Raw genomic sequence first — 16,029 nt, 5'->3', positions numbered from 1 at the left:
CATAATCAATAGATGATGTCATAATCATTTTGTTGATGTCATAATCATTAGATGATGTCATAATCATTTTGTTGATGTCATAATCATTTGATGATGTCATAATCATTTTGTTGATGTCATAATCATTTTGCTGAAGTCATAATCATTTGATGATGTCATAATCATTTTGTTGATGTCATAATCATTTTGTTGATGTCATAATCATTTGATGTCATAATCATTGGATGATGTCATAATCATTTTGTTGATGTCATAATCATTTGATGATGTCATAATCATTTGATGTCATAATCATTGGATGATGTCATAATCATTTTGTTGATGTCATAATCATTTGATGATGTCATAATCATTAGATGATGTCATAATCATTTTGTTAATGTCATAATCATTTGATGATGTCATAATCATTTGATGTCATAATCATTGGATGATGTCATAATCATTTTGTTGATGTCATAATCATTTGATGATGTCATAATCATTAGATGATGTCATAATCATTTTGTTGATGTCATAATCATTTGATGATGTCATAATCATTAGATGATGTCATAATTATTTTGTTGATGTCATAATCATTTGATGATGTCATAATCATTTGATGTCATAATCATTGGATGATGTCATAATCATTTTGTTGATGTCATAATCATTTGATGATGTCATAACCATTTTGTTGATGTCATAATCATTTGATGATGTCATAATCATTTGATGTCATAATCATTGGATGATGTCATAATCATTTTGTTGATGTCATAATCATTTTATGATGTCATAATCATTTTGTTGATGTCATAATCATTGGATGATGTCATAATCATTTTGTTGAAGTCATAATCATTTGATGATGTCATAATCATTTTGTTGATGTCATAATCATTTTGTTGATGTCATAATCATTGGATGATGTCATAATCATTTTGTTGATGTCATAATCATTTGATGATGTCATAATCATTGATGTCATAATCATTGGATGATGTCATAATCATTGGATGATGTCATAATCATTTTGTTGATGTCATAATCATTTGATGATGCCATAATCATTAAATGATGTCATAATCATTTTGTTGATGTCATAATCATTTGATGATGTCATAATCATTGATGTCATAATCATTGGATGATGTCATAATCATTTTCTTGATGTCATAATCAATGGATGATGTCATAATCATTAGATGATGTCATAATCATTTTGTTGATGTCATAATCATTTGATGATATCATAATCATTTGATGATGTCATAATCATTTTGTTGATGTCATAATCATTTGATGATGTCATAATCATTGGATGATGTAATAATCATTTGATGTCATAATCATTTTATGATGTCATAATGATTTGATGATGTCATAATGATTTGATGATGTCATAATCATTTGATGTCATAATCATTGGATGATGTCATAATCATTTGATGATGTCATAATCGTTTTGTTGATGTCATAATCATTTTGTTGATGTCATAATCATTTTGTTGATGTCATAATCATTTGACGATGTCATAATCATTTGATGTCATAATCATTGGATGATGTCATAATCATTTTGTTGATGTCATAATCATTTGATGATGTCATAATCATTAGATGATGTCATAATCATTTTGTTGATGTCATAATCATTGGATGATGTCATAATCATTGGATGATGTCATAATCATTTTGTTGATGTCATAATCATTTGATGATGTCATAATCATTTGATGTCATAATCATTGGATGATGTCATAATCATTTTGTTGATGTCATAATCATTTGATGATGTCATAATCATTTGATGATGTCATAATCATTTTGTTGATGTCATAATCATTTGATGATGTCATAATCATTTGATGTCATAATCATTTTGTTGATGTCATAATGATGTGATGATGTCATAATCATTTTGTTGATGTCATAATCATTTTATGATGTCATAATCATTTTGTTGATGTCATAATCAATGGATGATGTCATAATCCTTTTGTTGATGTCATAATCATTTGATGATGTCGTAATCATTAGATGATGTCATAATCATTTTGTTGATGTCATAATCATTTGATGATGTCATAATCATTGATGTCATAATCATTGGATGATGTCATAATCATTTTGTTGATGTCATAATCATTGGATGATGTCATAATCATTAGATGATGTCATAATCATTTTGTTGATGTCATAATCATTTGATGATGTCATAATCATTTGATGTCATAATCATTTTGTTGATGTCATAATGATTTGATGATGTCATAATCATTTTGTTGATGTCATAATCATTTTATGATGTCATAATCATTTTGTTGATGTCATAATCAATGGATGATGTCATAATCCTTTTGTTGATGTCATAATCATTTGATGATGTCGTAATCATTAGATGATGTCATAATCATTTTGTTGATGTCATAATCATTTGATGATGTCATAATCATTGATGTCATAATCATTGGATGATGTCATAATCATTTTGTTGATGTCATAATCATTTGATGATGTCATAATCATTAGATGATGTCATAATCATTTTGTTGATGTCATAATCATTTGATGATGTCATAATCATTTTGTTGATGTCATAATGATTTGATGATATCATAATCATTTGATGTCATAATCATTGGATGATGTCATAATCATTTGATGATGTCATAATCATTTGATGATGTCATAATCATTTGATTTCATAATCATTGGATGATGTCATAATCATTTGATGATGTCATAATGATTTTGTTGATGTCATAATCATTTGATGATGCCATAATCATTTTGTTGATGTCATAATCATTTGATGATGTCATAATCATTGGATGATGTCATAATCATTTTGTTGATGTCATAATCATTTTGTTGATGTCATAATGATTTGATGATATCATAATCATTTGATGTCATAATCATTGGATGATGTCATAATCATTTTGTTGATGTCATAATCATTTGATGATGTCATAATCATTTGATTTCATAATCATTGGATGATGTCATAATCATTTGATGATGTCATAATGATTTTGTTGATGTCATAATCATTTGATGATGCCATAATCATTTTGTTGATGTCATAATCATTTGATGATGTCATAATCATTGATGTCATAATCATTGGATGATGTCATAATCATTTTGTTGATGTCATAATCATTTGATGATGTCATAATCATTTGATGATGTCATAATGATTTTGTTGATGTGATAATCATTTGATGATGCCATAATCATTTTGTTGATGTCATAATCATTTGATGATGTCAATCATTAGATGATGTTATAATCATTTTGTTAATGTCATAATCATTTGATGATGTCATAATCATTTGATGTCATAATCATTTTGTTGATGTCATAATCATTTGACGATGTCATAATCATTTGATGATGTCATAATCATTAGATGATGTCATAATCATTTTGTTGATGTCATAATCATTTGATGATGTCATAATCATGTGATGTCATAATCATTGGATGATGTCATAATCATTTTGTTGATGTCATAATCATTTGATGATGTCATAATCATTTGATGATGTCATAATCATTTTGTTGATGTCATAATCATTTGATGATGTCATAATCATTTGATGTCATAATCATTGGATGATGTCATAATCATTTTGTTGATGTCATAATCATTTTATGATGTCATAATCATTTTGTTGATGTCATAATCATTTGATGATGTCATAATCATTTGATGATGTCATAATCATTTTGTTGATGTCATAATCATTTGATGATGTCATAATCATTTGATGTCATAATCATTGGATGATGTCATAATCATTTTGTTGATGTCATAATTATTTGATGATGTCATAATCATTAGATGATGTCATAATCATTTTGTTGATGTCATAATCATTTGATGATGTCATAATCATTGATGTCATAATCATTGGATGATGTCATAATCATTTTGTTGATGTCATAATCATTGGATGATGTCATAATCAATAGATGATGTCATAATCATTTTGTTGATGTCATAATCATTAGATGATGTCATAATCATTTTGTTGATGTCATAATCATTTGACGATGTCATAATCATTTTGTTGATGTCATAATCATTTTGTTGATGTCATAATCATTTGATGATGTCATAATCATTTTGTTGATGTCATAATCATTTTGTTGATGTCATAATGATTTGATGATATCATAATCATTTGATGTCATAATCATTGGATGATGTCATAATCATTTTGTTGATGTCATAAACATTTGATGAAGTCATAATCATTTGATGTCATAATCATTGGATGATGTTATAATCATTGGATGATGTCATAATCATTTTGTTGATGTCATAATCATTTGATGACATAATCATTTTGTTGATGTCATAATCATTTTATGATGTCATAATCATTTTGTTGATGTCATAATCATTTTGTTGATATCATAATGATTTGATGATGTCATAATCATTTGATGTCATAAACATTGGATGATGTCATAATCATTTTGTTGATGTCATAATCATTTGATGATGTCATAATCATTAGATGATGTCATAATCATTTTGTTAATGTCATAATCATTTGATGATGTCATAATCATTTGATGTCATAATCATTGGTAATCATTTTGTTGATGTCATAATCATTTGATGATGTCATAATCATTAGATGATGTCATAATCATTTTGTTGATGTCATAATCATTTGATGATGTCATAATCATTAGATGATGTCATAATCATTTTGTTGATGTCATAATCATTTGATGATGTCATAATCATTTGATGTCATAATCATTGGATGATGTCATAATCATTTTGTTGATGTCATAATCATTTGATGATGTCATAATCATTTTGTTGATGTCATAATCATTTGATGATGTCATAATCATTTGATGTCATAATCATTGGATGATGTCATAATCATTTTGTTGATGTCATAATCATTTTATGATGTCATAATCATTTTGTTGATGTCATAATCATTGGATGATGTCATAATCATTTTGTTGAAGTCATAATCATTTGATGATGTCATAATCATTTTGTTGATGTCATAATCATTTTGTTGATGTCATAATCATTGGATGATGTCATAATCATTTTGTTGATGTCATAATCATTTGATGATGTCATAATCATTGATGTCATAATCATTGGATGATGTCATAATCATTGGATGATGTCATAATCATTTTGTTGATGTCATAATCATTTGATGATGTCATAATCATTAAATGATGTCATAATCATTTTGTTGATGTCATAATCATTTGATGATGTCATAATCATTGATGTCATAATCATTGGATGATGTCATAATCATTTTGTTGATGTCATAATCAATGGATGATGTCATAATCATTAGATGATGTCATAATCATTTTGTTGATGTCATAATCATTTGATGATATCATAATCATTTGATGATGTCATAATCATTTTGTTGATGTCATAATCATTTGATGATGTCATAATCATTGGATGATGTAATAATCATTTGATGTCATAATCATTTTATGATGTCATAATGATTTGATGATGTCATAATCATTTGATGTCATAATCATTGGATGATGTCATAATCATTTGATGATGTCATAATCGTTTTGTTGATGTCATAATCATTTTGTTGATGTCATAATCATTTTGTTGATGTCATAATCATTTGACGATGTCATAATCATTTGATGTCATAATCATTGGATGATGTCATAATCATTTTGTTGATGTCATAATCATTTGATGATGTCATAATCATTAGATGATGTCATAATCATTTTGTTGATGTCATAATCATTGGATGATGTCATAATCATTGGATGATGTCATAATCATTTTGTTGATGTCATAATCATTTGATGATGTCATAATCATTTGATGTCATAATCATTGGATGATGTCATAATCATTTTGTTGATGTCATAATCATTTGATGATGTCATAATCATTTGATGATGTCATAATCATTTTGTTGATGTCATAATCATTTGATGATGTCATAATCATTTGATGTCATAATCATTTTGTTGATGTCATAATGATTTGATGATGTCATAATCATTTTGTTGATGTCATAATCATTTTATGATGTCATAATCATTTTGTTGATGTCATAATCAATGGATGATGTCATAATCCTTTTGTTGATGTCATAATCATTTGATGATGTCGTAATCATTAGATGACGTCATAATCATTTTGTTGATGTCATAATCATTTGATGATGTCATAATCATTTGATGTCATAATCATTGGATGATGTAATAATCATTTGATGTCATAATCATTTTATGATGTCATAATGATTTGATGATGTCATAATCATTTGATGTCATAATCATTTTGTTGATGTCATAATCATTTGATGATGTCATAATCATTAGATGATGTCATAATCATTTTGTTGATGTCATAATCATTTGATGATGTCATAATCATTTGATGTCATAATCATTTTGTTGATGTCATAATGATTTGATGATGTCATAATCATTAGATGATGTCATAATCATTTTGTTGATGTCATAATCATTTGATGATGTCATAATCATTTTGTTGATGTCATAATGATTTGATGATATCATAATCATTTGATGTCATAATCATTGGATGATGTCATCATCATTTTGATGATGTCATAATCATTTGATGATGTCATAATCATTTGATTTCATAATCATTGAATGATGTCATAATCATTTGATGATGTCATAATGATTTTGTTGATGTCATAATCATTTGATGATGCCATAATCATTTTGTTGATGTCATAATCATTTGATGATGTCATAATCATTGATGTCATAATCATTGGATGATGTCATAATCATTTTGTTGATGTCATAATCATTTTGTTGATGTCATAATGATTTGATGATATCATAATCATTTGATGTCATAATCATTGGATGATGTCATAATCATTTTGTTGATGTCATAATCATTTGATGATGTCATAATCATTTGATTTCATAATCATTGGATGATGTCATAATCATTTGATGATGTCATAATGATTTTGTTGATGTCATAATCATTTGTTGATGCCATAATCATTTTGTTGATGTCATAATCATTTGATGATGTCATAATCATTGATGTCATAATCATTGGATGATGTCATAATCATTTTGTTGATGTCATAATCATTTGATGATGTCATAATCATTTGATGATGTCATAATGATTTTGTTGATGTCATAATCATTTGATGATGCCATAATCATTTTGTTGATGTCATAATCATTTTATGATGTCATAATCATTTTGTTGATGTCATAATCATTTTGTTGATGTCATAATGATTTGATGATGTCATAATCATTTGATGTCATAATCATTGGATGATGTCATAATCATTTTGTTGATGTCATAATTATTTGATGATGTCATAATCATTAGATGATGTCATAATCATTTTGTTGATGTCATAATCATTTGATGATGTCATAATCATTGATGTCATAATCATTGGATGATGTCATAATCATTTTGTTGATGTCATAATCATTGGATGATGTCATAATCAATAGATGATGTCATAATCATTTTGTTGATGTCATAATCATTAGATGATGTCATAATCATTTTGTTGATGTCATAATCATTTGATGATGTCATAATCATTTTGTTGATGTCATAATCATTTTGTTGATGTCATAATCATTTGATGATGTCATAATCATTTGATTTCATAATCATTGGATGATGTCATAATCATTTGATGATGTCATAATGATTTTGTTGATGTCATAATCATTTGATGATGCCATAATCATTTTGTTGATGTCATAATATTTTGATGATGTCATAATCATTGATGTCATAATCATTGGATGATGTCATATTCATTTTGTTGATGTCATAATCATTTGATGATGTCATAATCATTAGATGATGTCATAATCATTTTGTTGATGTCATAATCATTTGATGATGTCATAATCATTTGATGTCATAATCATTGGATGATGTCATAATCATTTTGTTGATGTCATAATCATTTGATGATGTCATAATCATTAGATGATGTCATAATCATTTTGTTGATGTCATAATCATTTGATGATGTCATAATCATTAGATGATGTCATAATCCTTTTGTTGATGTCATAATCATTTGATGATGTCATAATCCTTTTGTTGATGTCATAATCATTTGATGATGTCATAATCATTAGATGATGTCATAATCATTTTGTTGATGTCATAATCATTTGATGATGTCATAATCATTAGATGATGTCATAATCATTTTGTTGATGTCATAATCATTTTGTTGATGTCATAATCATTTGATGATGTCATAATCATTTGATGTCATAATCATTGGATGATGTCATAATCATTTTGTTGATGTCATAATCATTTGATGATGTCATAATCATTAGATGATGTCATAATCATTTTGTTGATGTCATAATCATTTGATGATGTCATAATCATTGGATGATGTCATAATCATTTTGTTGATGTCATAGTCATTGGATGATGTCATAATCATTAGATGATGTCCTAATCATTTTGTTGATGTCATAATCATATGATGATGTCATAATCATTTGATGTCATATTCATTTTGTTGATGTCATAATGATTTGATGATGTCATAATCATTTTGTTGATGTCATAATCATTTGATGATGTCATAATCATTTGATGTCATAATCATTTGATGTCATAATCATTTTGTTGATGTCATAATGATTTGATAATGTCATAATCATTTGATGTCATAATCATTGGATGATGTCATAATCATTTTGTTGATGTCATAATCAATTGATGATGTCATAATCATTGGATGATGTCATAATCATTTTGTTGATGTCATAATCATTTGATGATGTCATAATCATTTGATGTCATAATCATTGGATGATGTCATAATCATTTTTTTGATGTCATAATCATTTGATGATGTCATAATCATTTTGTTGATGTCATAATCATTTGATGATGTCATAATCATTTGATGTCATAATCACTGGATGATGTCATAATCATTTTGTTGAAGTCATAATCATTTGATGATGTCATAATCATTTTGTTGATGTCATAATCATTGGATGATGTCATAATCATTTTGTTGATGTCATAATCATTTGATGATGTCATAATCATTTGATGTCATAATCATTGGATGATGTCATAATCATTTTGTTGATTTCATAATCATTTGATGATGTCATAATCATTAGATGATGTCATAATCATTTTGTTGATGTCATAATCATTTGATGATGTCATAATCATTTGATGTCATAATCATTGGATGATGTCATAATCATTTTGTTGATGTCATAATCATTTGATGATGTCATAATCATTAGATGATGTCATAATCATTTTGTTGATGTCATAATCATTTGATGATGTCATAATCATTAGATGATGTCATAATCCTTTTGTTGATGTCATAATCATTTGATGATGTCATAATCCTTTTGTTGATGTCATAATCATTTGATGATGTCATAATCATTAGATGATGTCATAATCATTTTGTTGATGTCATAATCATTGGATGATGTCATAATCCTTTTGTTGATGTCATAATCATTTGATGATGTGATAATCATTAGATGATGTCATAATCATTTTGTTGATGTCATAATCATTTGATGATGTCATAATCATTTGATGTCATAATCATTGGATGATGTAATAATCATTTGATGTCATAATCATTTTATGATGTCATAATGATTTGATGATGTCATAATCATTTGATGTCATAATCATTTTGTTGATGTCATAATCATTTGATGATGTCATAATCATTAGATGATGTCATAATCATTTTGTTGATGTCATAATGATTTGATGATGTCATAATCATTAGATGATGTCATAATCATTTTGTTGATGTCATAATCATTTGATGATGTCATAATCATTTTGTTGATGTCATAATGATTTGATGATATCATAATCATTTGATGTCATAATCATTGGATGATGTCATAATCATTTTGATGATGTCATAATCATTTGATGATGTCATAATCATTTGATTTCATAATCATTGAATGATGTCATAATCATTTGATGATGTCATAATGATTTTGTTGATGTCATAATCATTTGATGATGCCATAATCATTTTGTTGATGTCATAATCATTTGATGATGTCATAATCATTGATGTCATAATCATTGGATGATGTCATAATCATTTTGTTGATGTCATAATCATTTTGTTGATGTCATAATGATTTGATGATATCATAATCATTTGATGTCATAATCATTGGATGATGTCATAATCATTTTGTTGATGTCATAATCATTTGATGATGTCATAATCATTTGATTTCATAATCATTGGATGATGTCATAATCATTTGATGATGTCATAATGATTTTGTTGATGTCATAATCATTTGTTGATGCCATAATCATTTTGTTGATGTCATAATCATTTGATGATGTCATAATCATTGATGTCATAATCATTGGATGATGTCATAATCATTTTGTTGATGTCATAATCATTTGATGATGTCATAATCATTTGATGATGTCATAATGATTTTGTTGATGTCATAATCATTTGATGATGCCATAATCATTTTGTTGATGTCATAATCATTTTATGATGTCATAATCATTTTGTTGATGTCATAATCATTTTGTTGATGTCATAATGATTTGATGATGTCATAATCATTTGATGTCATAATCATTGGATGATGTCATAATCATTTTGTTGATGTCATAATTATTTGATGATGTCATAATCATTAGATGATGTCATAATCATTTTGTTGATGTCATAATCATTTGATGATGTCATAATCATTGATGTCATAATCATTGGATGATGTCATAATCATTTTGTTGATGTCATAATCATTGGATGATGTCATAATCAATAGATGATGTCATAATCATTTTGTTGATGTCATAATCATTAGATGATGTCATAATCATTTTGTTGATGTCATAATCATTTGATGATGTCATAATCATTTTGTTGATGTCATAATCATTTTGTTGATGTCATAATCATTTGATGATGTCATAATCATTTGATTTCATAATCATTGGATGATGTCATAATCATTTGATGATGTCATAATGATTTTGTTGATGTCATAATCATTTGATGATGCCATAATCATTTTGTTGATGTCATAATATTTTGATGATGTCATAATCATTGATGTCATAATCATTGGATGATGTCATATTCATTTTGTTGATGTCATAATCATTTGATGATGTCATAATCATTAGATGATGTCATAATCATTTTGTTGATGTCATAATCATTTGATGATGTCATAATCATTTGATGTCATAATCATTGGATGATGTCATAATCATTTTGTTGATGTCATAATCATTTGATGATGTCATAATCATTAGATGATGTCATAATCATTTTGTTGATGTCATAATCATTTGATGATGTCATAATCATTAGATGATGTCATAATCCTTTTGTTGATGTCATAATCATTTGATGATGTCATAATCCTTTTGTTGATGTCATAATCATTTGATGATGTCATAATCATTAGATGATGTCATAATCATTTTGTTGATGTCATAATCATTTGATGATGTCATAATCATTAGATGATGTCATAATCATTTTGTTGATGTCATAATCATTTTGTTGATGTCATAATCATTTGATGATGTCATAATCATTTGATGTCATAATCATTGGATGATGTCATAATCATTTTGTTGATGTCATAATCATTTGATGATGTCATAATCATTAGATGATGTCATAATCATTTTGTTGATGTCATAATCATTTGATGATGTCATAATCATTGGATGATGTCATAATCATTTTGTTGATGTCATAGTCATTGGATGATGTCATAATCATTAGATGATGTCCTAATCATTTTGTTGATGTCATAATCATATGATGATGTCATAATCATTTGATGTCATATTCATTTTGTTGATGTCATAATGATTTGATGATGTCATAATCATTTTGTTGATGTCATAATCATTTGATGATGTCATAATCATTTGATGTCATAATCATTTGATGTCATAATCATTTTGTTGATGTCATAATGATTTGATAATGTCATAATCATTTGATGTCATAATCATTGGATGATGTCATAATCATTTTGTTGATGTCATAATCAATTGATGATGTCATAATCATTGGATGATGTCATAATCATTTTGTTGATGTCATAATCATTTGATGATGTCATAATCATTTGATGTCATAATCATTGGATGATGTCATAATCATTTTTTTGATGTCATAATCATTTGATGATGTCATAATCATTTTGTTGATGTCATAATCATTTGATGATGTCATAATCATTTGATGTCATAATCACTGGATGATGTCATAATCATTTTGTTGAAGTCATAATCATTTGATGATGTCATAATCATTTTGTTGATGTCATAATCATTGGATGATGTCATAATCATTTTGTTGATGTCATAATCATTTGATGATGTCATAATCATTTGATGTCATAATCATTGGATGATGTCATAATCATTTTGTTGATTTCATAATCATTTGATGATGTCATAATCATTAGATGATGTCATAATCATTTTGTTGATGTCATAATCATTTGATGATGTCATAATCATTTGATGTCATAATCATTGGATGATGTCATAATCATTTTGTTGATGTCATAATCATTTGATGATGTCATAATCATTAGATGATGTCATAATCATTTTGTTGATGTCATAATCATTTGATGATGTCATAATCATTAGATGATGTCATAATCCTTTTGTTGATGTCATAATCATTTGATGATGTCATAATCCTTTTGTTGATGTCATAATCATTTGATGATGTCATAATCATTAGATGATGTCATAATCATTTTGTTGATGTCATAATCATTGGATGATGTCATAATCCTTTTGTTGATGTCATAATCATTTGATGATGTGATAATCATTAGATGATGTCATAATCATTTTGTTGATGTCATAATCATTTGATGATGTCATAATCATTTGATGTCATAATCATTGGATGATGTAATAATCATTTGATGTCATAATCATTTTATGATGTCATAATGATTTGATGATGTCATAATCATTTGATGTCATAATCATTTTGTTGATGTCATAATCATTTGATGATGTCATAATCATTAGATGATGTCATAATCATTTTGTTGATGTCATAATCATTTGATGATGTCATAATCATTTGATGTCATAATCATTTTGTTGATGTCATAATGATTTGATGATGTCATAATCATTAGATGATGTCATAATCATTTTGTTGATGTCATAATCATTTGATGATGTCATAATCATTTTGTTGATGTCATAATGATTTGATGATATCATAATCATTTGATGTCATAATCATTGGATGATGTCATAATCATTTTGATGATGTCATAATCATTTGATGATGTCATAATCATTTGATTTCATAATCATTGAATGATGTCATAATCATTTGATGATGTCATAATGATTTTGTTGATGTCATAATCATTTGATGATGCCATAATCATTTTGTTGATGTCATAATCATTTGATGATGTCATAATCATTGATGTCATAATCATTGGATGATGTCATAATCATTTTGTTGATGTCATAATCATTTTGTTGATGTCATAATGATTTGATGATACCATAATCATTTGATGTCATAATCATTGGATGATGTCATAATCATTTTGTTGATGTCATAATCATTTGATGATGTCATAATCATTTGATTTCATAATCATTGGATGATGTCATAATCATTTGATGATGTCATAATGATTTTGTTGATGTCATAATCATTTGTTGATGCCATAATCATTTTGTTGATGTCATAATCATTTGATGATGTCATATTCATTGATGTCATAATCATTGGATGATGTCATAATCATTTTGTTGATGTCATAATCATTTGATGATGTCATAATCATTTGATGATGTCATAATGATTTTGTTGATGTCATAATCATTTGATGATGCCATAATCATTTTGTTGATGTCATAATCATTTTATGATGTCATAATCATTTTGTTGATGTCATAATCATTTTGTTGATGTCATAATGATTTGATGATGTCATAATCATTTGATGTCATAATCATTGGATGATGTCATAATCATTTTGTTGATGTCATAATTATTTGATGATGTCATAATCATTAGATGATGTCATAATCATTTTGTTGATGTCATAATCATTTGATGATGTCATAATCATTGATGTCATAATCATTGGATGATGTCATAATCATTTTGTTGATGTCATAATCATTGGATGATGTCATAATCAATAGATGATGTCATAATCATTTTGTTGATGTCATAATCATTAGATGATGTCATAATCATTTTGTTGATGTCATAATCATTTGATGATGTCATAATCATTTTGTTGATGTCATAATCATTTTGCTGATGTCATAATCATTTGATGATGTCATAATCATTTTGTTGATGTCATAATCATTTTGTTGATGTCATAATCATTTGATGTCATAATCATTGGATGATGTCATAATCATTTTGTTGATGTCATAATCATTTGATGATGTCATAATCATTTGATGTCATAATCATTGGATGATGTCATAATCATTTTGTTGATGTCATAATCATTTGATGATGTCATAATCATTAGATGATGTCATAATCATTTTGTTAATGTCATAATCATTTGATGATGTCATAATCATTTGATGTCATAATCATTGGATGATGTCATAATCATTTTGTTGATGTCATAATCATTTGATGATGTCATAATCATTAGATGATGTCATAATCATTTTGTTGATGTCATAATCATTTGATGATGTCATAATCATTAGATGATGTCATAATTATTTTGTTGATGTCATAATCATTTGATGATGTCATAATCATTTGATGTCATAATCATTGGATGATGTCATAATCATTTTGTTGATGTCATAATCATTTGATGATGTCATAACCATTTTGTTGATGTCATAATCATTTGATGATGTCATAATCATTTGATGTCATAATCATTGGATGATGTCATAATCATTTTGTTGATGTCATAATCATTTTATGATGTCATAATCATTTTGTTGATGTCATAATCATTGGATGATGTCATAATCATTTTGTTGAAGTCATAATCATTTGATGATGTCATAATCATTTTGTTGATGTCATAATCATTTTGTTGATGTCATAATCATTGGATGATGTCATAATCATTGGATGATGTCATAATCATTTTGTTGATGTCATAATCATTTGATGATGTCATAATCATTTGATGTCATAATCATTGGATGATGTCATAATCATTTTGTTGATGTCATAATCATTTGATGATGTCATAATCATTTGATGATGTCATAATCATTTTGTTGATGTCATAATCATTTGATGATGTCATAATCATTTGATGTCATAATCATTTTGTTGATGTCATAATGATTTGATGATGTCATAATCATTTTGTTGATGTCATAATCATTTTATGATGTCATAATCATTTTGTTGATGTCATAATCAATGGATGATGTCATAATCCTTTTGTTGATGTCATAATCATTTGATGATGTCGTAATCATTAGATGATGTCATAATCATTTTGTTGATGTCATAATCATTTGATGATGTCATAATCATTGATGTCATAATCATTGGATGATGTCATAATCAATTTGTTGATGTCATAATCATTGGATGATGTCATAATCATTAGATGATGTCATAATCATTTTGTTGATGTCATAATCATTTGATGATGTCATAATCATTTGATGTCATAATCATTTTGTTGATGTCATAATGATTTGATGATGTCATAATCATTTGATGATGTCATAATCATTAGATGATGTCATAATCATTTTGTTGATGTCATAATCATTTGATGATGTCATAATCATTTTGTTGATGTCATAATGATTTGATGATATCATAATCATTTGATGTCATAATCATTGGATGATGTCATAATCATTTGATGATGTCATAATCATTTGATGATGTCATAATCATTTGATTTCATAATCATTGGATGATGTCATAATCATTTGATGATGTCATAATGATTTTG

The sequence above is a fragment of the Dendrobates tinctorius genome, unplaced genomic scaffold, assembly GCF_039654945.1.
Source record: "Dendrobates tinctorius isolate UK_male_01 unplaced genomic scaffold, ASM3965494v1 ptg000019l, whole genome shotgun sequence".
In the NCBI taxonomy this organism is placed as follows: domain Eukaryota; kingdom Metazoa; phylum Chordata; class Amphibia; order Anura; family Dendrobatidae; genus Dendrobates; species Dendrobates tinctorius.
Note: the sequence above shows the minus strand (reverse complement) of the source record.